The sequence below is a fragment of the Aphis gossypii genome, chromosome 1 (genome assembly GCF_020184175.1).
Source record: "Aphis gossypii isolate Hap1 chromosome 1, ASM2018417v2, whole genome shotgun sequence".
NCBI lineage: Eukaryota > Metazoa > Arthropoda > Insecta > Hemiptera > Aphididae > Aphis > Aphis gossypii.
In genome coordinates this window covers 57,803,962-57,829,984 of record NC_065530.1, presented here as the reverse complement: position 1 = coordinate 57,829,984, position 26,023 = coordinate 57,803,962, and the positions used below count along the sequence as shown (strand labels likewise).

The following is a 26,023-nucleotide window of genomic DNA, read 5'->3' as shown; positions in this document are numbered from 1 at the left end:
CAGTTAAAACTTAAAATTATTTTATTGATGGTTTTATATTAATAATTGTTTTAATGGAAAACATTAATTTTAATTACTTATAAATATGAAAAGGTCACGTACGTTTTATTTTTCAATTAGGCAACTAAATTTAATTTTAATTATCATGCTAACTTTTGACTTACTTGAGTTAACAGAAAATTTAAATTAATTATAATTTATAGTTTAATTTTATTTAACTGAGTTAAAAAATATCTTTACTCATACAGGCTGACTAAAAAGTCAAATGGATATTATAGTTCAATACTCGTTGCAATAATTTCTTATGTATTTTTTATTAAATAAAATAATTTGTAATATATATTTTTAATACCGTTAGAATTATGCTTCAAACATATCAAACATTTTTTTTTATACCTAAATTATTAATTTAAACATGAGATATTTATGGAGCATTGATGAAATCCATGAGCATTTTTTACAATAATTCTTTATATGAAAGATATATAATATATACAAAAGAAACATGAACACAAAACTTTATTATTTAATTTATAAAAATTATAATTGTTTGTTCAGCATTTTTTTTAAAATGTATACTTATATAAATCATATTTAAAGAAATTATCAAAGTTTAAAATTTAGAGCGTTAGTTAACTAAAATACAAGATATTCCAAAAAATTAAATAGATAAAGGAGCTTCAATGATAACTTATATTTATATAGAGTTTACAGAAAGAAATTAAAATGTTTAATGTCTAAGAAAGAATTCTTAAGCCTGATAAAGGCGGTGAAAGATAGTTTAAGAAAGATAAATAGAGTGTGTGTGAGATACCTAGAAGAAGGTAGGATGAAAGAAAATATTTAAATATTTTTAGACATAAGTTCTGTATAATGATTTTTTATTGAAACACAAAGAATTTGTTTTAAATATACGAATATTTGCTGTAGATTATCACAAAGAACTTTTTTAAAATTAAAGGAGACATTCCCGCTTTTAGTAGCCCAAAAAGCTTTTACCGTTTTAGACGAGGTTAAAGCTGATGATACGTCATCTAGAAACCATATTGCTACAAAATTCAATTATTATTTAAATATAAAAATACCCGAATATTCAAATATTAAATATATTATATATTTTTAAAAAAAAATAAAAATATATTTATCAATAATTTATTTATTTCATTATGAAATATACAAAGTAAATGGGCTATAAATATAATATAAACAACTATAAAACTATAGGCAATCGTTTTTCGTGTTTAATTAGACGTTTTGTTTATTAATCATTCAGTTGCTGTCATTTATTTCCTATGAAGTATATAATACTTTACTATTCAGACTATGTTTTGTATCGTTCATATTTAACATTATAATGATACAGATGTGAGGTGGATGTTGTGCATGTTTACTCATACAGTGATCCAGCTGAACGCAAGTGTGTAGATTAGTTCTACAAAAGTAGCAATCACACGAAACTACCATTAGAGTGGAGATGATAAACGATTTTCTTCGTAATCCGAAGTAAACTCTTCATCACTTTACCATCTGCAACTTTTATCCATTCACCTCCCACCACAGTCATTCTTTACTTGTGTAATCACCAGTACAGATTTTGTGTATGTGGAAGAGTACGCGTTAGGTTACACGTGATGGCATGAATGGTAAACGATAGACGTAAACTCGTGTTCATGATTTCATTTCGATTAGTATTAATCACATACAGTCGTATTAAAAAAAAATCTTTTTTTGTAGTAAAATAAATTTTAAATAATGATCATTATCTATTATCCACACAATTATCAATTTCATAATCATACTTTCCTCCCCGTCAAACGTCTATACATTGTTTATAATAGGTTAAATACCCAATGTTGTTTTAATAAATGACTTATAACAATAAATATTGTAAATAGGGTTTAATTCATAAAAAAAAAACTTATACGGAGTCTTGTATTACGTTTTCAAGCATTAAGTGTTATAATTAAAAATTGTATAGTTAAAATTACATCCTAGTAATTAATAACTTTGATTTTTATGTTTTTTAAAAACTCGAACTTAAAGCTTTATGAAAATAATTCTTATCTTATTTTTGATATTTTTTTAGTAAATAAATTGCTGCAAGAAAAACTGACTAGGAGCTTTGTGTTATATTGTCAAGCTTTATTACTTACAACAATTTTGAAAATTATATTATGTCTACACAATATTATGTTATTATTTTTATTAAGTTACTTTTGACTCCCTAAAATACTAAATAAATTCAATTTGTTGAAGTTGGATGAATAAATTTTTACCTGAAAGCAATGATAAAATAGTGTTAATGAAGAACGATACAAATTGTAGAAATAGTCGAAATAAAGTTTTAATACTGAACTTGTAAACATTTATTTATCGCTGTTTTCTCAAAAACTATATTTTAAAATGATCTCTTAAAACCTTAAAGTACCGATTCTGTTAAATTTACATTCTTTAGATGTTGGTCCGTTATAAATATAGATATAATATAGTATATAGTTTGAGATTTTATTGCTCAAAACATTTTCTCTAAAAAAATGCATAAAAATAAATTACAATTAATTTAAAAACGAATACTTCCAGAACTTGTATTTGGAAAATAATAAAAGTATCTTTTATTATTTAAAGATTTCTTTTAAAAAAAAAGGATAATTACCCATAATATACACCATAGTCAATTGATGAATACGAAATTGAATAACGAACATGACGGGGTAGTAGAATAAATTTATCAGCTTAAAAATAACTAAAGCTAAAAAAATATTTGTTATCGAATTCGGCGTGCATTAAATCTTAAATCTTTAACTTGATGAGTTAAACGAGTTTAGTAAATCGTTATCAAATATCACTTTACTATAATATTTGTTATACTGTGATGTGCATACGAATCAATTATGCATAATGCATCACCTCGCAATTAATATAATTTGTACAATTGTTATGAAAATTGGACATAAATTATAAGTATTATACTATATAGATTATATGTTTACTGTATAATATATTCAACTATAAATATTAGAACATCGAATATTTTTAAATTAAAACGAAATAAACAAACCCGATAAAAATTGATCATTTTTGTAAATTATTATTACCTATTTATAGTACCAATACATTATTGTATCACGCGATACTAGTTGCACACCCGTAATCATTGATTTATAAAAATATATTTTATTTGCTTTGTCATTATTAAAGTTATTTTATACATAGTTGATGCTTGTAATTTAAAAGATTTTCTTTTCAGAGTTTTGGATTTTATATAATCTTGTAATTTGTGTTATAGGGTGAAAAAAATGACACTATTTAAAATATCACATAAAAATGGTTTTACACTTTCCCCTTATGTACTCGGGCCTTCGGTGTAAGTACAAAGTATGTATTTTTATAGGTAGGTACTTACTATTTATATATGTATATTCCCAAATAACTTAATTATGAAAATAATTCACTTATAAAAATAATATTAATTCAATTGACAACTTTATTAAATATTACTTTAATTTGTTGATTGCAAATGTCCTAAGAAATATACTGAGGAATAATTATACTGTGGTAAAAATTAAATTATAATATGAATAAATAATAATATTTTATGTTACATCTATTAATTCAGTATTATAATTGTGAATTTAGTCCGTTGTATGTGTGTTGTAAATATTTGGTACAATTTGTTAATTTTTTTTAACATTTTTATTTAATAATGTACTCAAGTCTTTGTCTATAATTAATTTGATATAATGGTCTTATCAAATATTTATTATAATGAAATACTGTAATCATAATATATAGTATACTAACTAACAATTGAATCATAGCAATTATTTGTAATGATTATTAATGGTAGTAAAAAAAAAAAAAAAAAAATAATAATTATATTTTATATTCTTTTATTTATATTGCACTTGGCGCAATGACGTATAAACTATAGTTTTTTTCCAGTTACTACGTGAGACTGAAGCGAAAAATCCCGTTTCCGAAATGAATTTAATGAGATTTCTCCTTTTCTCTGATTTCAAATCCCTGTTTGTCGACAGGATGAGTTTTTTTCATTACTCATATGTATAAAGAGTAAAGAGAAGTGTCCGGTAACAAAAACAACTACAAAAAAAGTTTTCCGTTTCGGTATAATATTTGTGTATAAATGGTCATAGTATATTGTTGGCCATCATTTATTTTTTAGACAAGGAACAAAGTTAAACATATAATATAGTGAAACAAAAACTAGAAGCATTATACATATATTATTGTGTGTTCAGTGTATAAAACATAATTGCGTATAATATATTATAGGTAGGTACTACTACATAATTGCACGCATATAAATGTTTTGTTTTTATATTTAATTGAGGAGTGACGACATATTTAAAGAATCGCATATTTTCGAATTTAATTTATTCATTTTATTATAACATAAGTTTTCAGTCACTAAGTTAAACGTATTGTTTTATATTTGATAAACAAATCAATTTATTTAAAAACATAAAGTACGAGTATATTGAATATACTATGATTGTAATTTTTGAAAACAATATCGTATAATATTATGTATATATAAATAATATGAACAAATTTAAGGTTTTAGGATTATAATTGGAACTGAATAGTTTTATAATGTTTCATTTTAAATTGTTTACATTAAAGTTTTATTTTTTATTTGAATTATATAATTTATACATGTTAATTTTCAGTTAATTTTCCAGTTTTTATACCATGATTAGAGTTCATGAAGATGGGATTGAAGATTTTCAGAAGCCGGTTTTATTTTTAACAAAGAAAGATTGTTTTTTTTTTTAATAGTTATTATTACTGCTATTAAATAAAAAAAAAATTAATTTTGAAAAGCAATACTATTTAATTCTAATAAGATATATGAGTAAAATCAAAACAAACATTTATATTATGATAGATACAGTGAAATTTCTATGTAACGAATTATTTTTGAGAACCATCACCTTCATTGTTAATCATGCGTTATTCCTCTATAATTCGATTTTTTTTTGTTCCCCACAAAATTCCGTTGTATAGAAATTTCATTGTATATATTATTTTATACTTAACTTTAAGAATTTTTATATTTTTTCAATAATTTAACGAATACTTTTACTATAAGTCATGAACTAATATCTATTAAGTTAATAATTATTTACTACCTTGATTGAACATATTTACTTCATTGATAAATGCAATTACCTAAAACAAACAGAGATACAAAAGTTTAATTATAATTATTATAACTATTGGTATTCATAGTAAACAACTAAATTAAAATACGAGATGTATCCAGAAAGTAAGTGTCATTTTCTTTTACAAAATCTTATGGATTTTGATTATTTCTCCTACAGTCTAGGTATGGAATCTATTGATTTTCATTTGTTTTTTGTACACATCAAACCATTTATGGGTGGCTAAAACTTCAATGAAGATGATGAGGTGAAAGAAACTGTTACACATAGTTACAATCATCGGCATCTTGTTATGATGAAGGAATACAAAAACTAGTACTCCGATATGATAAGTGCCTAAGTAATGGTGGTAACTATGTTGAAAAATAGTCTAGTACTTACATATACTTTAAGTTTAAATAAAATTATTTTTAAATTTAGACGTACCTACGTGTTTTTATTGCCCAACAGAATTTACTTTCGGTATGTAACTGGTATTTGATTAGGTAACTTAACTTAAAAAATACGAATTAAAAATTTATTAATTCAATTCACTCTCCAATGCAATTTAAAACGTGTATATTTAGTTATAATATGAAAAAATCTGAAAAAATTAAACACTTTTTGAAATTATGGGTGCTACATTTTTAAGAATTACACCTTTGATATATAAAGAAAAAACTAAAATATCAAATTTTAAATGTGTTGACTGTTAAGTACTAAGTTGAATTCAGATTTATTTTTAATAAATAACTATGATATTATTTTAAAAGTTACTGAACCAAAACCTGTAAAATGATGTATAATAATATAATATTAATACATTTTTACATTTTTTTTTTACATTTTTAGGTAAAATGTTTTTATTTATTTTTTTTTATTAATTTTACAATTTTCACTCTTCTACTTGAGATATTTTATTTAAAATTAATAGGATATCTATTTACTCCTTACTTTACATTTTAACAGAAAACGCAATTTATTCTTGGATTATAAAAATAAAAATAACAGTTTTTATTACAATTTATAAGAAAAAAATTTTCATTTCATTTTCAAAATTTATCTTTTATAATAAAATTTCGTAAGAATAAATTGTTTAATCTTTTAAACCTTAAACTTAATATAATATATTTTAAATATAATTATTATTTTTATCGACATTTTCAGATAATTATGACTCAAGCATTCAATTTGTTTTATTATTGCAAAAACAATGAAGTAAATGGGTAGATGCAGCTTTTTAACAAAAATTTTCGATAGTTTCGATAAATATCTTATTCTATATTAATATTTAAGTAAATTTTATGTTGTTAAGGTAGATGAATACCTAATAATAATTTATTTTTTTTAAATTTATTTGATCTCTTAATAAGATTTAGTTACAAAGTTGATTTAATATACCTAATATTATAATATGATAATTATAGATATAATTAATGTTTTTTACGTGTTATGGTTTTATGGTTTTGTAAAAATCAATGTTTAAAAAAAATATGAATACCTAATTCATTTTCTGCCTTCATATTTTGTCATCACAGAATTTCGTATAATTAATTGGCCACGTTACTCATTTTTCCTTTTACTTTTTATGTTGACAACTACACTAGGTTAATATTTTTGTTTCACCATTTGTGTACTACTGTACATTACAGGTGATCATGTAGGTTATTTTTTGATCATTTTTTTTTATTTTTTCAAGTAATCATTTAATGTTAGTAATAAAAATTCGTTTTAGTTGTGTTATGAGTAAAAAAAAAAAATATTGTGTATTAATAGAATTTCAATTTTAAAACTTTAATATAAATTTAGCCTTGACGTGAAATGGCCACTCTACTAACCGACTTTTTTGAGTTACATTAATATTTAAAAACTAACGATGACGTGATCACTACTATGGCAACCTTTGGCACTACAAACAGCGCTGTGTGGCGGTGTTTCCGAATTGCGGACAAAGTGACAAAAACTATACGAGTTGCGGACGAAATCTAAAAAGGTAATATACGAAATGCGGACACAAATATAGATACGAATTGCGGACAAATGTCCAATTGAGGGGCTTCAATGCAAAACGTACTTTTTCCATTTTTAAGAAAATTGAGTTATACATTGATTCTTATCGTTAATTGTATGGGGAATCGACTGGTACCATTATTTTAATCCAAAAAGCACTATTTCCTTAAGAAAACGTTGATTCAAAAACTATGTTTTCTGCAAAACGTTCCTTTTCCAAAGTAACTTTCAATGCAAAACGTTCTTTTTCCATTTTGCTTCAAAATGGACCTTTTCCAATGTTAAAAATATACCTTACATAGTAACTTCTGCAAAACGTACTATTTCCTTCATTATTTTTCAAAAAGGTCTATTTCCATTATCAAGCAAAACGCTCTTTTTCCTATATATTTGGTATCAGTGATTAAATAGTTTTTATCCAAAACGTACTTAATATTTTTTTTAATTATAATTTTGAGATAGTACATTTTTAATAAAAGTTTACATAAATTAATTCCAAATTATATTTATGCCAAGTGTTTATTTAAAATTCTATGTAATTTAAATTTTCATAAAATGTGCTAATCTCGTTTCTAACATCAGTACTATGTGAGATATTGTACAATATAGATTCTATGATACCAAATCCCTCCAAAATCTAATCAATCTGCAATCATCGTGCTCATGTTTTATAAATTAATTTTGTTTATGTTACTATTAATATTTAAACGTAGAGTATATTAAATAAATTCAATTAAATATATTTAATATAATAGTAATTTTTAGTATGAATAGGGCCAAACGAATGCTGGCACAAAATTTAAAATTTTAAATAGTAATATTATATACCTAATACAGTACCTAACTTTAAATAATTTTAAAAATAACGATTGCACTTTTGCAAGACACACATATTTTTAACCCCACCTACCAATTTTTTGGTAGCTTGTCCTAAGTCCTGAAAAGTGGTGAAGGGAAATATTTGTGTCCGCAAATCACGTGGTTTTTATTAAAAATAATCTCTGTACGCAATTAGTATTATGATAACGAAATGCGTGTCCGCAATTGTTAGGTTGTAATATTGACCTAAAATAATTTGTCCGCAACTAGTATGTGTCCCTGTGTGGGAGTACTACAAATATTATAAAATATACCATCAATGGCAAACAACATCGACAAAGAGCTGAATACCTATTTAAATAATTAATATTTAACAGGTAGTAGCTTTTGGGTTTAGGATAACTATCTATGTTTGAGATTAAGAATAAATTATGACTTGTATAACAACTGTCCAAAGTTTAAAATATAATTTCTGTGGGTTACAATTGTTATAAATGCTTTTCAGACGTAATCGTTACTCTGTTGGTAGGTACGTGACAACTGTATCGGTGTTGGCATCGTTAAAAGTTTTAAGTGACGGTAGCGGAGAAGACAAAATTGAAACTCAAAAACTTAAATTCCCATTGGCGTTAATTCATGTGTGCCTTTCTTTCTTTTCAAATCGTCTGTTACAAATATAACAAAATATATTTTTTTTTTACTTAATTCAACAAGTTTTTATTCTTAGTTCATAGTTTGTATGGTTATAATATTGTTCAAATAAATGTGTGTTTTTATATTATGAAGCAATGGAATTTAAAATACGATTTTTTTAATTATTAAATAAATAAAAATAAAAATAACGGTTAAATACGGTTTTCTACTTCATGATAGTTTTTAAAATATATTTTTTTAGAATATACAGTACAGATCATTTAATTATTATTATAAGATTTTGAATATAAGTGATAAAAATAAACTACCTATGTTCGACGTTCGTTTACATTGTTTATTAAAATATGTTGCATCTAATAAGTGTATACAGTGCCGGATCTAGTATATTTTTTACCTGGGGCAAAGTATAAAATTAGCGCTCTTTTTCTTTGTTATGTCCACAATTTGGCGCCGTAATTTAGCGCCCCCAACCAAAACTTTCGGGGCAAGTGTCCCAGTTTGCCCCCCCCCTAGATCCGGCCCTGAGTATACATAATATTATGGTTTCAATATTTATAATAGAAATTTATTTTTATTTTTACTGAAAATGTTCAAAATAAAATTAAGTAAATAACAGATATAATTCTATACCATTTTTTGTAATTTTATATCCAGGTACTATTCAACAAAATACACGAGCCTATAAGTTATATTTGTAGTTGTAATCCTATTTTGTTTATTAGAAATTAAATTATGTATTATTATATATATTAAAATGTATAATCAATAATTTTATTTTTATACCTATTATATTTGATATATTTTTTAAAAATATGTATTGTATCCTGTGAATATTTTTTTGATTTATCAATTATTACATTGTAATAATTAGGGACTTCTATAAATTTTAATTGGTTTGTACATAACCTAATACTTTTATCACAAAAATTTTATTTTTCATAAGTAAATTTTAAGTTTTATTGTTTAGAAATATATTAGATGTATTTTTGAAACAGTTAAATCGACCCCTTGTTCTTATAAGTTATTTAAGTTTCATTTAACTTAATTATTAGTAGTATAAGTGGAATATCGATTGATAAAATGAATAAGCATAAAAAATAAAGTAAAACACTGCAATGATATATTTATGTAGGTACTAAGTAAGTACCTTATTGCCTAGTATAGAAAAGTTAATTAGTCACGAGTATCAAGGATAATGACGGAACAATTACGGACTTACAGGTTTTTTATAGTTAAGTTACAGAGAAATTAAGACCTTTCTGATGATTTATCAAATTGTACTTTTTTTCTATTGTTTACCATTCATTTCTCTTTTCATTACTTCTCTTTTTGTGCTCAGTATTAAGTGAGATTTTGGGCTTAATGGGAGTTGATAAATGGACGTTTTCTATATTTTCAATATGAGCGACAAGACGAGGCATCCGAAACGCTTTTAATAACTTAATCACTGTATACAAGTACTTTTAGTAGAATTAACTGAAAATAAAATTGATGATGATCAATCTGAAATTGATGAAAATACTTTAATTTTTAAATCCCGAGAGAGAATCACGAGTCAGTGATATTTCACAAAGAAAAAAAAAATAGTTTTAGGAAATACGTTTTCTAAAATATTGTAATTACATATTTTTGAATTTCATACACATTAACTATGGAAAGTGATTAAAATTTAATTTAAGTCCTCAAATAACTGGTTTTTAAATGCTTTCAAATATTTAATTATTTTAGATTTTTATTAAATTAATAAATAAATAGTAAAGAGTAAATTATATTAAGTAACAAATAAATCATGATGCAGTATTTACATAATAAAATTCTGATTTATTCTTACAACAGACCTTAGATTGAATAAAGTGATAATGTATAATGCAAGCTTAAAGCAAAATTGAAAATAAAAAATAACCATTACATTATATTATTTTACACAGTTCTATCTACGTTTTTCTTTACATACTATATACTCTGATGCAAAATCTTGATATATCTATCAAGTATAAATGTAGTAATAAATATTTTATAGTTATAATGAATTACTTTAAATTTGTGAAAAAAATTGAAAAGAAATATTCAAAACTTAAACCTAAATTTGCAGAATAAATAATTGTGTATTTTTGTAGTTTATTTTTTGCTTATTTCAAAAACAGAGTCAAATATTTTGGTGTTGAATGAGGAAACAAATCTTTATAAAGTACTTACAAACCAAATAGTTTGTTCTTTCGTATATGTGGAGAAAATAAACGAGAAATATTAAAAAAACCTCATGGGAAATTCAACTATTCTCTTACATACTAACAAAAGTATTGTTATGTTGTACAAGTGAAAGCGCAAAAGAATGATTTATCAGCACAATGGACGCAGCTAGGTAAACGGCCATTTCATGCCTTACTTCCATGGTCGAACAACAATTAATAATTATCATAAACATTTCATTTTCAATCTATGAAAGCATTATAAGTAAAGTTTTTATAAGTTATGTTATAATTAAGTAAACGTATTATAATATCTAATAATATCTAAATCTTATATTTCAATATTAGCAGAATATTTTTTTGAGAATTTAACTATCAAATATTTAAATTCACAAAATATATATAATATTACCTATATAATATTTTATATAATCGAATTTTGAACGATTATCTATAGTAGTTCGTTAGTTAGGTATTAGTTTAGATGACGCAAATTTTAGACCATTTTTCTGCTTATCTAAACTTTAAATACTTAGAATAATATTTTGATTTGGAAATGAAATAAAACATACTTGTGATAATTTAAAAAAAAAACTAAAAAAGATAGCGAATAAAATTCCTTTATATTTAATCACCATTTATAATTTATTGATATATATATATTTAAAATATGTTTCAACTGTAACAGAAAAAAAATAATGGTATTGTAAATTTACAGGTAGGTATCTGCGCGGAGCATTAAAAATTACACATTTCCTACTTAAAATGTAATTTGGATAATTTTAAAGTAGTATTAGTTAATATTAATTTTAAATAATTTAAAATTTTGATATGAATTGATAAGAATATGGTATTGCTCTTTTTGATCTCTATTATGTAAAACAAGATATTATAACTTTTCCTTACAAACAAAAATATAAGCTATAGTGTTGATCGGTTTTACCATTCAACATCTTATTCGAATCAGTCAACCCGAACAAACCTATTAAACTGATTCTACTCAGATGGTTCTATTTTGATTTATCCATTAGTATGCACGATAGTATTGTAACTAGTAAATAGTCGGTATTCTGTATTGTTGACAAGTTCGGATAAAATAGAGATGTGGGTGATCGTGTCAAAAATTGAGAAGTAAGCAATACATTTGAATTGATTGTGTTATAGGTATTAATAATAAATTATTACATGATGATTATACTATTTTGATCCTAAACATAATATTTTAATATTTCTTGAGGATTTTCCAATGATAAAATAAAATTATATTGAATTCACGAATTTATGAAAAGTTTGAATAATTATTAAAATGAGAATAATAATTGTATTTAAAAATATACAATCGGTGAAAATTAGTGTAATTTATTAAAACACATTTAAAATAAAATATATGTATGCAATTAATACATATATGCATTAATGACTTAAATTTATACTAGATTATCTCTAAATTATTTGTACTCAAATAGATACAAATTCAAATATTAGATAAGTAAATTAAATAGTTTAATTCGTATTACGTAGGTATATATATATATATATAAAACATATATTTTTCCAAATTAATAAACTTTGTCTCACATTCATTTTATGATTGCCATTTACAAAATTCTGTTATATTTACTTACATATCAATACTATATGCTAGGTTTAATACTTCAATTCATTAATAAAAAACACATATGTTAATAAATAACATCTTGACCAGATATGTAATCACTGTGTGTATCTAGGGTCAAATAAGTTTTGAATGTCTATCAATGAAACAAATTCGATTACTAAGAACTTTGTTGTTATATGTAATTTTGAGATAACTAACATTAATATATTTGTTTAGGTATGTTTTTTAAAGTTAAAAATCAATAAATGTAGTTGATTCGTTTGTATTGGTTATTGGAATGTATTTATCGTTAATAAACTATGATTGATTTTAGATTAACTATGAAGTATTTTAACCTTTGTAGTTTTTAACGTAAATAAATATAATTTATAAGTAAATTGATAAAGAAACAGTAGCAAGTTTATTTTTATGTAGGCATGATTTAATATTAAAGATGTAGGTATGTTAATAAATAATATATATAAAATAAATACACATTACGTAAATATGTTTTTCATAAACATAATTCTTTATGATCTGTGTATATCAAAGAGCAGTTTGATATTTACGAAGTAATTGAATTGTTTTTGATATTTTATGTTTAAATTATATGAAGTTTAAACTTGAATGTAGTTTTGTTTTATATTATCAAAGGTAATTACCGATGTGGATAATTTTAAGCTCATGGCTATAAATCAAATGGAAATATAAACTTTAAAAGATTATTACGTATTTCTATATAATATATATGGTATTGAAAGTATAATTTTGCAGAAAAGTTTTTGATGATAATTTTTGGAAAATAATTTTAAAACTTAATTGCATTTTTATAACATTAAAAATAATATCAAATAGGTATAAAGAATATCCCACTAGGTTTTTCATCGTAAATAACTTATTATATAATTCTTTGATTTAAATATGATTTTTTTTCGCAAAACGAAACTGAATCGTATGATTAGGTTATCTAATTCTTTATAATTTTTATATTTCATAATATATTTTTCCTAATTTAGGACAAAATGAATTTTGAGCTATTCATAAAGAATAACGATTTATGTAATATATGTCTTGTATATTTATTTTCTAATCTAAGTGTCCGCAGAAACAATTAAAATTGTTAAGAAAATAAACAGTCACTAATTGAATCGATTTTAATTTAAAATATAATTAACCATCCAATATACATTATACATACAATTCTAATAAGTTCAAATTTGAAAAAAAAAATTATATTGATTCAGAGGGAAAACTACATGAACACCTAGGATACCTATGTTTATTAAAAAATATTATCTGTGGTGCTTGTCAATATTTATTTTACTTTTATTTAAATAGTTATTTATTTTATAAATTATAAAATTTAATACTATGATAAAACAATATAATATTATATATATATATTTTTAAATAATGCATTTTCAGTAAGTTTAATACTTAATCAATACTTATGACTTAATTTATATTAAATATTTTATTATTACGGTTGTTAGAAATTATATTTAAATTAAAAATAAATATTCAACATTTTAAGTATCAGCTGAACATGTCATCTATTTAAGAAGTGAATATAACTTGCTACCTTATTGTTATTACATTTAGTTTAAAAAATATATAATTTTATAACAGTAAATTTGTTGAATATAGATTACATGATAAGCGTATTAATGATTTATAACTAATGTGTATTAATTTTTTTTTTAAAAGAGTAAAAAATATAACATTTGATTCTATTTTAGTGTATAATGCTAAATAATAAATAATAATAATTAGAAAAAAAAACAGAAGTTTGGAGAATACTTTGTTCATAAATCTTTGATATGCTTACCTAATTAAACATCAAGTAAAATAAAACAAATATATAGATAGTGAAGGTAGTTCTTGTTGAATTTATTACATTTGTGGAATATGTGATTTCTAAAACGAAAAAAAAAAAAGGAAATCAGTTATGGAAATTACATCAATGAGATTAAAGCACGTATTTTTTTTTTAAATGTATTTGTTTACGGTTAAATTTTTGCTTTAATCTAATTTCTGTGTAAAAGAAATATGTTTTTATTTTAGTTTTAAATATTGATGGGACTAGTTACCAAATTATTATGTTTTACTTGTATAAAATTAATTGTGTTATAGTTATAACTCTTATATAAAGTAAAATTGATTATTAATATTTATTACCTATTAAATAAAAAATAGACATAGTATTTTAAAGTAATAACTAATGTACATAATATTATGTGTCACAGAAATGTGCAATACTTAAAATCTACCAAGCATGAATTAAGAGAAGGTAGGTAGGGGAGAGATTTAATATATATTATGATTTATGAACATTTAAAATAAAACCTACCTATAACAGAATCGTTTGGGACCATCAATTTTTTCCGTTATATAGAGTTTTTCGTTACAGGGAGGTAGAATTATATTGTATTCTGTGAACAGGGACTATTGACATTTCCCATTATAAGAAAGATTTAGTCTAATAGAGGGTCCGTTCTAGAGAGGTTTTACTGTAATATTAATAATTATGTATGGATGCTATTCGTACCATGGATATTTAAATATTTTGATTATCGTATGTTTTTTCCAACTATGTATTCTCAAATGATCAAAAACTGAATTCATTTTCCAGAAATATTATTTTATACATTTAAATAAGTAAAAAGTATATTAAGTATTGAATAGAGTAATGATGATGAGTGATAACGAGTAGATATTTTGCGATCAATTTACACAATTATTTTATTTAATTAAAATGATTGTTTTAAAATTATTAACATACTATAATGTTTTAAAATTTAAGAAAAACAATGTAAAATTGACGGGGTAATTAAAGTAGGTATTATAAATATTATATTCATAATAACCTACCATAATGACTTATAATACAATTTTTAAAAAATAAAACTAATTAAATATTTTTCTTTTCAAAAAATTGTTATTCTGAAAAATGAATTCAAGATTTTGTTTTTTTGTGAGAGTGGCATTTAAGAAAACGTCTGAGAACTTATTTATCTACAATATTACAATAGAAAGGATTACGGTTTAAATCAATTGAAAAATTCTATAATAGTTGAATAAATAAAAAATATAGAAAGATAAACTCTTTATTTAAATAACTTTAAATAAATATTTATGTGAACAATAATAACTCCACTTATTCTGTTTACAAAAATCCTTAAAACACAATAGTTGACAATATTGTTTTTATTAATATATTTATTTTATTTTGTACTGTTGTTAGTTTTTGTTGCTATAATCATATAAAATATAAAATAATAATTAGGTATAGTGATTTATTTTACTATATTTTTATATCGATAACATTTTTTGTTAGTTTTCGAGATCAATGGCTGTTAAGAATGTATTATAAGAATTTTAAAAGTTAAACTGGTGTATAAATGTATAATAAAAGAAAAATATATGCAGTTATTTGAATTTATAAAACCGAAATTACTAAAATATACTTGTTTAGTGAATATTTTGTTAATACAAATAATTTATATTTTAATAATATATAAGGGTGTTGAGAATCGTATTTAAGGGAGGGGTAATATCCTTATAAACTTCACCCTTACTACGACTAAAAAAAATTCTTTTATATTATGATTTTTAATTTGTAATTTATATAGGTTATGATTTATAGCTTCTTTGCTTCCCTCGAGTACTTTTTTGTGTACATGAGCAGAGAAATCACCTAGAATTCGTTATCATACATCTTCCATTTGCAAACTAGGCATAATATTTTGACCACCTTTCGCTTAAATTTTAAAACGCGCACTATTTAAAAGATGAATTATTTATTGAAAAAAGCGATTTGACTCTAAAAATACTTCCTAAAATGAACTTAATCTATTGTCACTAATCATTCAAGTACGCGAAAACGACAATTATAATTTTGAGTTTATCATTCTGCAGGTAGACCAAAAAACATATTACATAATATATATTAACAAATCGTCATTTCATCAAAATCGTATTGTAACAATATAACAATAAATTTAACTGCAAAAATACACATTCATCTCGTCCGCTCAGAATCTAAAAAAAAAAAAAAAAATTATAGATGGGGAGACAAACGAGGCGAAACGTTCAGCGTTATTATAATATTAATATCACAAATATTGGAACAATATGCACGTATATTATAATATGCGCATATATAGGTCGTCGGGAAATCGCGAATAAATAACGAAAAACAGATAAAAAACGACAACAACCGAAAAAAAAAAAAAAACAATTCGACATAACGTAATAATAACAATATGACACGAAACGAATCTCGTCGGGCAAAAGTTGCTCGACAACGAACGGTTTCCTGAACGCGAGCCGCGCAAGCCGTTACCCGCGCTGCACATAGTTTACGCGTGACACCGCCGAGGTCGCGAGCCCCATAAATCAACACCGTGCCGCGTGTCTCTCCCAGCGCGTTTCAAATAATATTATATTATTATTACGTATCGTATTATTATTATTGCCGTTATTATTATTACGCATTATTATTATTCCCAGTACGTATCGTTCGCCACAAACTCCGAGGTACGTCCGTCTCCGCAAACAAAATATTCGCGATTCAAAACCGAAGGGCGGCGCTTATACGTTTGCACATCGCACACGTCACGTACGCGCCTATATGGCTGGCTATCTATAACGATATTATTATGTATAGGTGTGTAATGTGTATATTATATTGTACGCACGTGCACATATTTTCACGGGGCCGTTAATAATATGATAGTGTACATCATCGTCATAACGCAGCGACACACAATAATAATATAATATTGCGATCGTATGGAAATCGATTTTCAACCGACCATTGTAATACAACGTCCTCGCGCAACTCCGGATTATTACATAGGCACGGTATACCTGCCGCAGTACGATTGAAACCCAGCAAAAGTCCCGTACGGCCACGATATTGTGTATGCCTTCGTCGCGGATGATAAAATACACAACGACGTGATACATGGGTATATTTTTTTAAAGGGGAAAAATATTCATAAGAAAATTCTTATTTCACTGTTTAAATATGTACCTACCTATAACGTTTGATTAAACCTGAGCGAAAACCATTTCGACGACGTGGTGATTCTAATTTCTAATTACAATAAGATTATACGTCTGTACTTAGATAACGGTAAAACAAATCATTCATTTTATAAGAACAACAGTTGAATTTATAGTTATTAATACTTTTTAAATGGCCAATTATGATAATTAGTTAAACGTAAAAAATAATTTCAACCATTTAAAATAATTGGGATCTTGTATTCAGAAATTATTTTTTTTTAAATTGTTGTCGAAGTGTCTTCAATGGGAGGCGGCCTATTCGTTCATACATTAAAAACTCAATACCCTGCACTTTGCAGCACTTATAATTACAGACGAAAAAATATATGGTAAATTGTTTAGTGACAAATTTAAGTAAAAAAAAAAAAAATGTTGATCGTAATACTTATATGGTTTATTGTAAATGTAAATATAATGTATGGTTTTTAATAGAAAAAATTGATTTCATGTTATAGCGTTTATGATGCATTTCATTTAGAACCAATAAATAAATAGGTACTACACATTTTAAGGTTTGATATAAAAAAAGGTACTAAAGCTCACAAAAAAAAAAAAACTTAAACGATTGGAGGGCGGAATTTTCCTCATAAAATGGTTTTCTTTGTTCTATACATTGTCTTTAAAATATACACAACTTTAAGTATAATACAATTTGACGTTAAGTATCAGTAGTTTGTAAAATATTACTTGTGATCGAAAAAATTTTCGACGTTCGGATTATACTCATGTATGCTGTACGTGATCAAGTGACTAACGAGTAATATTCAGAATCATTGGTTTTTTACTATAATGCTAGGTATAAGGTAAAGGGAAAACAAACGTGACTAGCTTAATAAATATTTTTATATATTAATATACAGTATATATAATAGTTATTTATTTTAACCGTGGACATTCAAAAAGGTTCAGTAAACTAAGAAGCTTTGTTTGATACATTGTTATAATTAGGATATTATGGTAATGTATAATTTGTATCAACAAAAATTATTGCAAATTTTTGAAATTTGATCACTATAGAAAATAATTAATGAAAAACGCTATAATATTGAATTTTAGTATTATATTATTTAATATGTAAGATGCATAAATAAACAGTATTAAAACTATATAATATATATTGATACTATAAATGAGAATAGTATATTATATTGGTTAATAATAATACAATAAATATTAGTAAATATACTCTATAAGTGCAATAATGATTATTTAAAATTGTTTATTATAATAACTTCATAATCTCTCTAACTAATAAGTTTGAACTTATATTAAGTTTTTAAGGCATAATGAACTATCTCAAATTAATTAGAAAAAATAAGAATCCTAAAACGTAGGCAATACTACGCATAAATCAAAGAATATCTATTTCTGATTCGATGGTTAAGATGTTAATTTCAGTTTAATAATCTCGATCACTGTATAAACTTAATTTAACACTATAATTTATCTTTAATGTGTGAACGTTTGAATACGGCTTTGTATTAAACTTGTACATGATAGTATTAACGCTACATACTTACTCAACAATTTAATTGAAACTTAATTGATATTTTATTGTTATGCATAAAAGATAAAGGATTATTCTATTTTAATATTCAACTAGTTTGATATCCACTAATAGGCTTTTATAACATATCTATACTAAAAATTGATAGTTATTTTAGTATATTAGTGTATTATTACTTTATTAAATTTATAATTGTTAAGTCAAAATTATATAATCAAAATACATTTTTAATACTAATAAAAAAAAAAAAATATTAAAAGTTTAAAATCTCATAATGACAGATTTCTTTGAAAAATTTATTTAAAGAATATTAATTATAATATTTACTTTTTTTTTACAACATTTTAAAAATAAACAATGTAAAGTACTTTGAAGTTGTTTTATAGATACAGCTATTTCTTTTTAATTATTATTTGTATATAATTATACTAATTCATTCTTACTATATAATTACCTTATGAAATATTTAAAAAATAAAATCATGAGTATCTATAAAAATATACTTATTTTTGCGGGAAAATGAATGAGGTTAAAACTATACTGTAAAAAATGCTACGTCTAAATTAAAGTGGTATATTTAATCATGTGAATCCTTAAATCCACGCGTAAGATGCAAAAAAAGTTAACATAGAATGTCAAATAGGTGACATTGTAGCTCTGACATTTTTTCTTTTTAAAAATTACATCTAAGACCACATTAAAAAAATAGTGTTATCCATTTAAAATAATTTTTTTCAGAGTATTTTTTTATCACATATGAATTTTTTGAAAAAGGAAAAACTGATTATAATAATTGATTTTGTTTTTTTGTTGTAAATCCTATTTGTACAAGGAATTATTATAGATGTAAAGAAACGGTTTGATATGAGGTGTATAAAAACTCGGGCAGTTAAATGATTCTGGAAAAGGGTATTTTTCAATTCCTTTGTACGTGACCAATCTGGTTACCTCGTGGTTAAAATAGTTGTGTTGAATATGGAAATATTTCAATAGAAAAAAGGTACTAAATGTTTTTTTTCCTTTATTCATACATTTTTTTTTTAAATCAAGCATTCTTATAATAGTAATGTAATGTAATGAATGAATATTATTATTCTTTGATAGTTAATAAATCAATATAAAAATATATTATTATGCAAACAATATTTTATTTTATTTTTATATATTTATTTTTAGCGAAATGCTTACATATTATTAGGTATTATAATAAATACAATTTTAAATATTATATAATCTATCTATATCTATTTTATAAAATTGATCAAATTACATGATTTTACTTTGGCAAACGATTCTTGTTGTTAATATGTTTAAGAGCTTATTAAAATATTTTCTTAGCTTTGTGAATACAATATTGGTACTTATACAAAGTTAGTGGTTACATAATTTAACTTAAACGACTTAAGATAGAGTACTGTAAGAATGAATGTCATATGATATAATTAAATACGTTTTTGGATGTGACGTCTGTAAGAGTTCACAACACTCAATTTTTTTTTTTTTTTTGTATTTTTTTTTTTTTATAAGACCAAGAATAATTATGTATTATTGTTTGTAATTTTAATTAAGACTTAATGATTATGATTTTTATTTAATTTAAACCTGTGTTATAAACTATCTTAAGTTTTTCTGAAAATATTATAAACTACATAAGAATTTTAATATATTTTAGTGTATCTATTGTTGTATAGGCAATATGATATTTATGTAAAATTATTGCCACTGAAAAGCTTAGAGTTTGTGACTATAGCAATATATTTTTTGTTTGTTGTGACTTGACATAGTTAGCTAACGACCACATTACATTATCCCTCTGGACTATCCTTGATTACCGAACTTTATTATAGGCTAGAGATTTCCTACAATGTGTTCTTTTCCCCCCCTTGAGAGTAACACAGAAAATGTACTCATAAAATAGCAATATCTACCTTTAGTAATAATCCAGTGTTCAGGTATAAATGTATCAAGTTATTATCATTGAACACGAAAATAAAATATTTCTTACAAACAGGTTAATATGTGTATAATTTTCATAAAAATATATTATGTATAATTATTAATTTGTACCTAGAATTTGTTCTTTCAGATTTCTATTAATTAATTAACATAATATTTTCAAATTAAATACAATTATATTTTATCAATGACCGACTTTTTTGATGATGAAACTGAATAATATAATTAACGAGTTCTATAATATATACAATTATTGTTCTTATTAATGGGTAAAATCATTTACGTATAATATATTTAAGATAAGTTATATATCGACAGTTATACAAACATCGTTTATTTGTTTAAAATAATTGTAATACAGTTATGTTATCAAAATGTTATAAGCTAATACATAAATATCGTTTTTTCATCTCATTCTAATAATCTAAAGTTATGTTTTTTACTTACTCTCTGACACCATAGGATTACAATCAAAAAATGTCATCCCTTTGGAAAAATAAAGGCGTGTTCCACCATCAATTTATTACTAACTATAATACGATTTAATGTTTATATATATTTTTTTATTTTTAGGGATTTTACAGTTAAAACAGTTGGTCGTTTAAAGGGGTCACGTACTCACGTCATTTTTTATTTTTGTTTTGGTCATTTATAAATTATATAGGGATCTGCTTAATTCATTTGGATAGTCAGCTTAACTTGGTTCTAATTCCGGATTTTATCTTATTTTTGTTAGATATATTACGAATAATATATCACAAATAATTTTGATTTTATTAACTTATAGTTAATTAAATGTTTGAAAATGATAATCATTTTTATTAATTCCAATAAGATTGTTCAAAAACTTAAAATCGTCAAGTACAGTCCAAGTAAATTACATACAAATAACTAAGATAGCGAAAGTTATAGTTGTGTATAAGACTTTAATTTTAATATAATATTATACAAAGTATACTTAACTTACTATTAGGTGACAATTAAGTTGTATAATATAAAATATAAAGCTTAGGATACTTATCAGAGCCAGTTGCGTTTTAAAATGAACTATTTTGGTATATACTGGGGACAGAATTATTTTTATTTTATATACTCGTATTATGTTTTGAAGTATTATATTTTCCATCATATATTTAAAATTATTTATATCTTAGACCTGACACAGCAGTGACGCATTTGCTGGCATATTTTATCATTATATTTTACGATATTCTGGATTCATGAAAGGTACCAGGCGAACTTCTATCATACAAATAGTTGGTGCATTTTTATTACTCATCAGTCAACAGTTGTTAAGAATGAGTTTGGGCACAATTTACACAGGCTTACATATTTTGACTGAATATAAAATATCTAACTTTAAATTGTAATGTAGTGCATTATTCTACTAGAAATTTATTCGATCGGATATTGTATCGAATATTGATATATTTGAAAATATATATTGATTTCTGATACATTTTACACTTCTGCTTCGATAGCATGTTAAATTATATTAAGTAAGTATGGATGTTTTCATACAATGCATTCTAATGTGCGGCTTGTAGATTTAAAAAAAATATTTTTTTCACATAAAATTCAGATTATGGGTCGCTGAACACATCTTCTCTTTTAAAACTTTATATTCGTAAAGAAGTATCGTTTCTGTTGACGATTGTGCCGAAGTTTAAGGAAAATCAACAACTCCGTTTTATAACACACGAGTATATTGTATTATATGTGACTGAATTTCTACGAGTAAATGTGCGATGTTTGCTTAACAATTGCTTGAAGTTTATTTAAATATTCAACCACATCAAATATGGTAGCAGCAAATTCTATATTACAAACGACACCTATTTTGATATTCAATTCACTAAAAGCAAATTAATGTATCATGCCAATGTATTGAAGACAAGTAATTTAATTAATTGAATATCAAACGTCGAGTATAAAATCGAATTTTTTAAATAGGTGTTAATTATATTATAATATATTATTATTATTATTAATACTTCTATCCTGCAGCACAACGAGTGAAGTGATATTATACTTCTTTATAACATTCATTTGGAATTTTAATTGACTGTAAACATTATTCTTTTCGAAATTAAATAAGTTTGTGCTTAATACTTATATTTTTATAAAATAATGAGATAGGCACTATAGTAGTAGTAGTGTTATTATTTTCTTAAGAATTCCATGTTTATGAATATAATGGAGAAATATGAGTTTGTACCTATATTTTTGAAATGGAATGTTTTTAAAGAAAAGTTTTCGTTCGTTAAAATATTTATTATTATTTTTTTTTTTTACCAAATCTTTTTTATTTCAGTTTTAAATTATTACTTAATTGTGATTATTTAATACTGCATTGCTTAGATGTATAGTGAATTTAAATTACATGCTATTTTATAATAGATGCGAATCATTTAAGACATAATATTCTAATAACTAAATTTTAGTTATAATTAAAAAGTTCATATTTGCTATTTTAGTATGATTTTAGTTTATCATGATTACAAGATTTGTTATTTAATCAAAGCAGTACGTTACGTTGATTTAAAATTTTTTGAAATGATTTGATTATTGTGAGATTTTAAGTAATTTTTTTAAATTACTTTATAAATTATAATACTTCTATTGGAAAATAAACATAGAGATACTATATATTTTTTGAAATTGAATGCAAATATAATTGTTTTAGCTATTCAATTTTTCTATATAGATATAGCATAATATTAAATAATTACGGAAAAAAGTTTAAGTATAATGCTAATCATTTCTGAATCAACAGTTTATGGTTAAAAATTGCAATAGTTTTAACCCATTTTTTTTTTCTATTTAAAATATCGAGTTTGGTATTTTGTTTGTACGAAATTTTTATATTTAAATACTCCACTAAGCAAAACAAGAAATTATCCTAAGTGATTTACTAATCGTTATTTGTCGGTTGTGTTAATTCTGATCAATTATCATTGTCAACTAATGGTTGGACGTAGGAATGTAAAATATTAGTTCTGTTTGACAAGCATGCATATACTTTTGATGAGCATTCTCGCACCTACATGTACCCTGTAGTTGATGAACGTGGTGTCATGTTCGAATATTATGAATTGTGATTATTGTTTCATTTAAGCTGACATGACAAATGTTTTAAAATCCGATTGTTACTCGAATAACAATAACAGTAATTATTGTTGCGAAATAACAATAACATACCCATCAGACATGTTGAAATCATTACGGGGTGGATGAATCGCATTCCAATTCGAGTGTTTTGGTAAAGCGACACATATCCACCAAATACCTATAATAGAGCACTCCTGGATGGCGCATAGGTATTATATTTCAGTGAAAACCATTTTATGCACTTCATTAGTATACGAATAATTAATATAGTGATGATTAATGGGTTGACCTTTTCAACTCCTATTTTACAACCCATACGTGTCCACCGTGAAGGGTTAGCCAGGGTGTTGAATGTTATTGTTACTTTGAGCTACTAATCAGTATGGTAGCTGAGAATAAAAAAATAATAATAGAATATCCAAATTATAATAATGAAATATATATATTTATTTATTTTAATAAATTATTAAATATTATGGATTAGAATAAACAAGAAGTAATAAATAATATTATAATATCATAATATGTTTAAATAGGTAACATATTAATATTTTTAGATATTTTAATTTTTACAATTTATTTAGTATAAGTATTTAATCAATAATAATTATAAATCGAAAAATAGTGCAGGTTATCAAACTATGATAATAATTTAGATATTTAGATATTTTTAGGTATGTTGATTATGCTCATAAAAATTATTTACTTTTAAATTAATTGAGCATATTTTTATATCGGGATAATTGATATTTAATTTGAATTGGATGTTAAATAATTATGATGATAAAAACTATTTAACAAGTATCATATTTTAAGACGTATTATATGAATAATGAATATGTATTGTAAATTAAATTATTATTAATTTATAATGGCATGTTATTGTAATCATCCAGGTAATGAGGCAATACAAGATATCATAGTTTTATATTCAACAAGTAATATTGTGCTACTTTTAACCAAGTCAGAACATTTAGTGGAAAAAAGAAACTGTCTTGGTATGGATATGGCTATTCCAAATGAAGCGTTTATTCAAGTTGAATCCCAAGTTTCTAAATGTGTTAGATATTGGAATAAGAACATTATGTAGGTAGACATTATAGGGGAAAAGGAGTGACATAGAATGAATGTTGTGTGCACTGACTTATTTGGATTAGGTTTAATGTGCCATTTTGTGTACCATTCAGACATTAAGTTGAGATGGAGATTCACAGAGCCAGTAAGAGGGTTTTTGTTTATTGATACGATAGTTTTGTTATCCTTGTAATCGGCTACAATAGTATTTTAGAGATAGGATGGTCTGATGTATAGATATTAAAAAGAAGGGGTGAAGGAACTTCACCTTGGGGAACAACAGTGAACATTTTCCCGATTTCTGAGACTAAGAATCCAAACTACTTTTGAAAATAACGGTGTTACTTCAAATGATGTTTAAGTAATAAGAATAAAGAGATGTTTAGGTTAAGTTAGGTTAGTGGGAGAGAATTTTTTTTTAATTTGAAAAGTAATCTTAAATTTTTCATTATAAATTCAGTTAACTATTTATACTCAACTATGTCAAGAAAGGCAAAAGCGCAAGATACTAATACTTTTTTCTAGGTGAAATGAAATTGCGTCAATTACCTTAGATACAAGTTTACGAATTTGATAAGATATTATTGGTAAAAATATTAAATGACAGTTTTTTAAATATTAGCCTTTCTAATAATTCAGTTAGAAACGGTAACATAGTAATTGGATAATTGGAGGAACATTTATTTTTATATATTTTTTAGTGTAAATATTTTACTTATTTTAGGTATATTAAATTAACCTTTTAAATAATTATAATTTATTTAAATAAACAAGATTTTCTATCAATATTGAAATTTTTTTGATTTATATTCATAGGGTAACAAATATTAATTACGATTTATTATCTGGATTTAATACTTTAAACATC

General features: G+C 24.0%; 1 protein-coding gene and 1 long non-coding RNA gene across 2 annotated transcripts in view; both read right to left on the bottom strand.

Moving 5' to 3' along the window:
* The window catches only part of LOC114119618 (cadherin EGF LAG seven-pass G-type receptor 1-like), a 136,697-nt gene that overhangs the window by 26,882 nt on the left and 83,792 nt on the right, over positions 1-26,023 (bottom strand). The gene's annotated exons all lie outside the window — the stretch shown is intronic.
* LOC126554542 (uncharacterized) lies at positions 3,854-8,269 on the bottom strand. The gene is made up of 3 exons (XR_007606690.1): positions 6,667-8,269; positions 5,154-5,193; positions 3,854-4,101 (listed from the first exon to the last, which is right to left on the bottom strand). It is a non-coding gene; the product is annotated as an uncharacterized LOC126554542 (long non-coding RNA).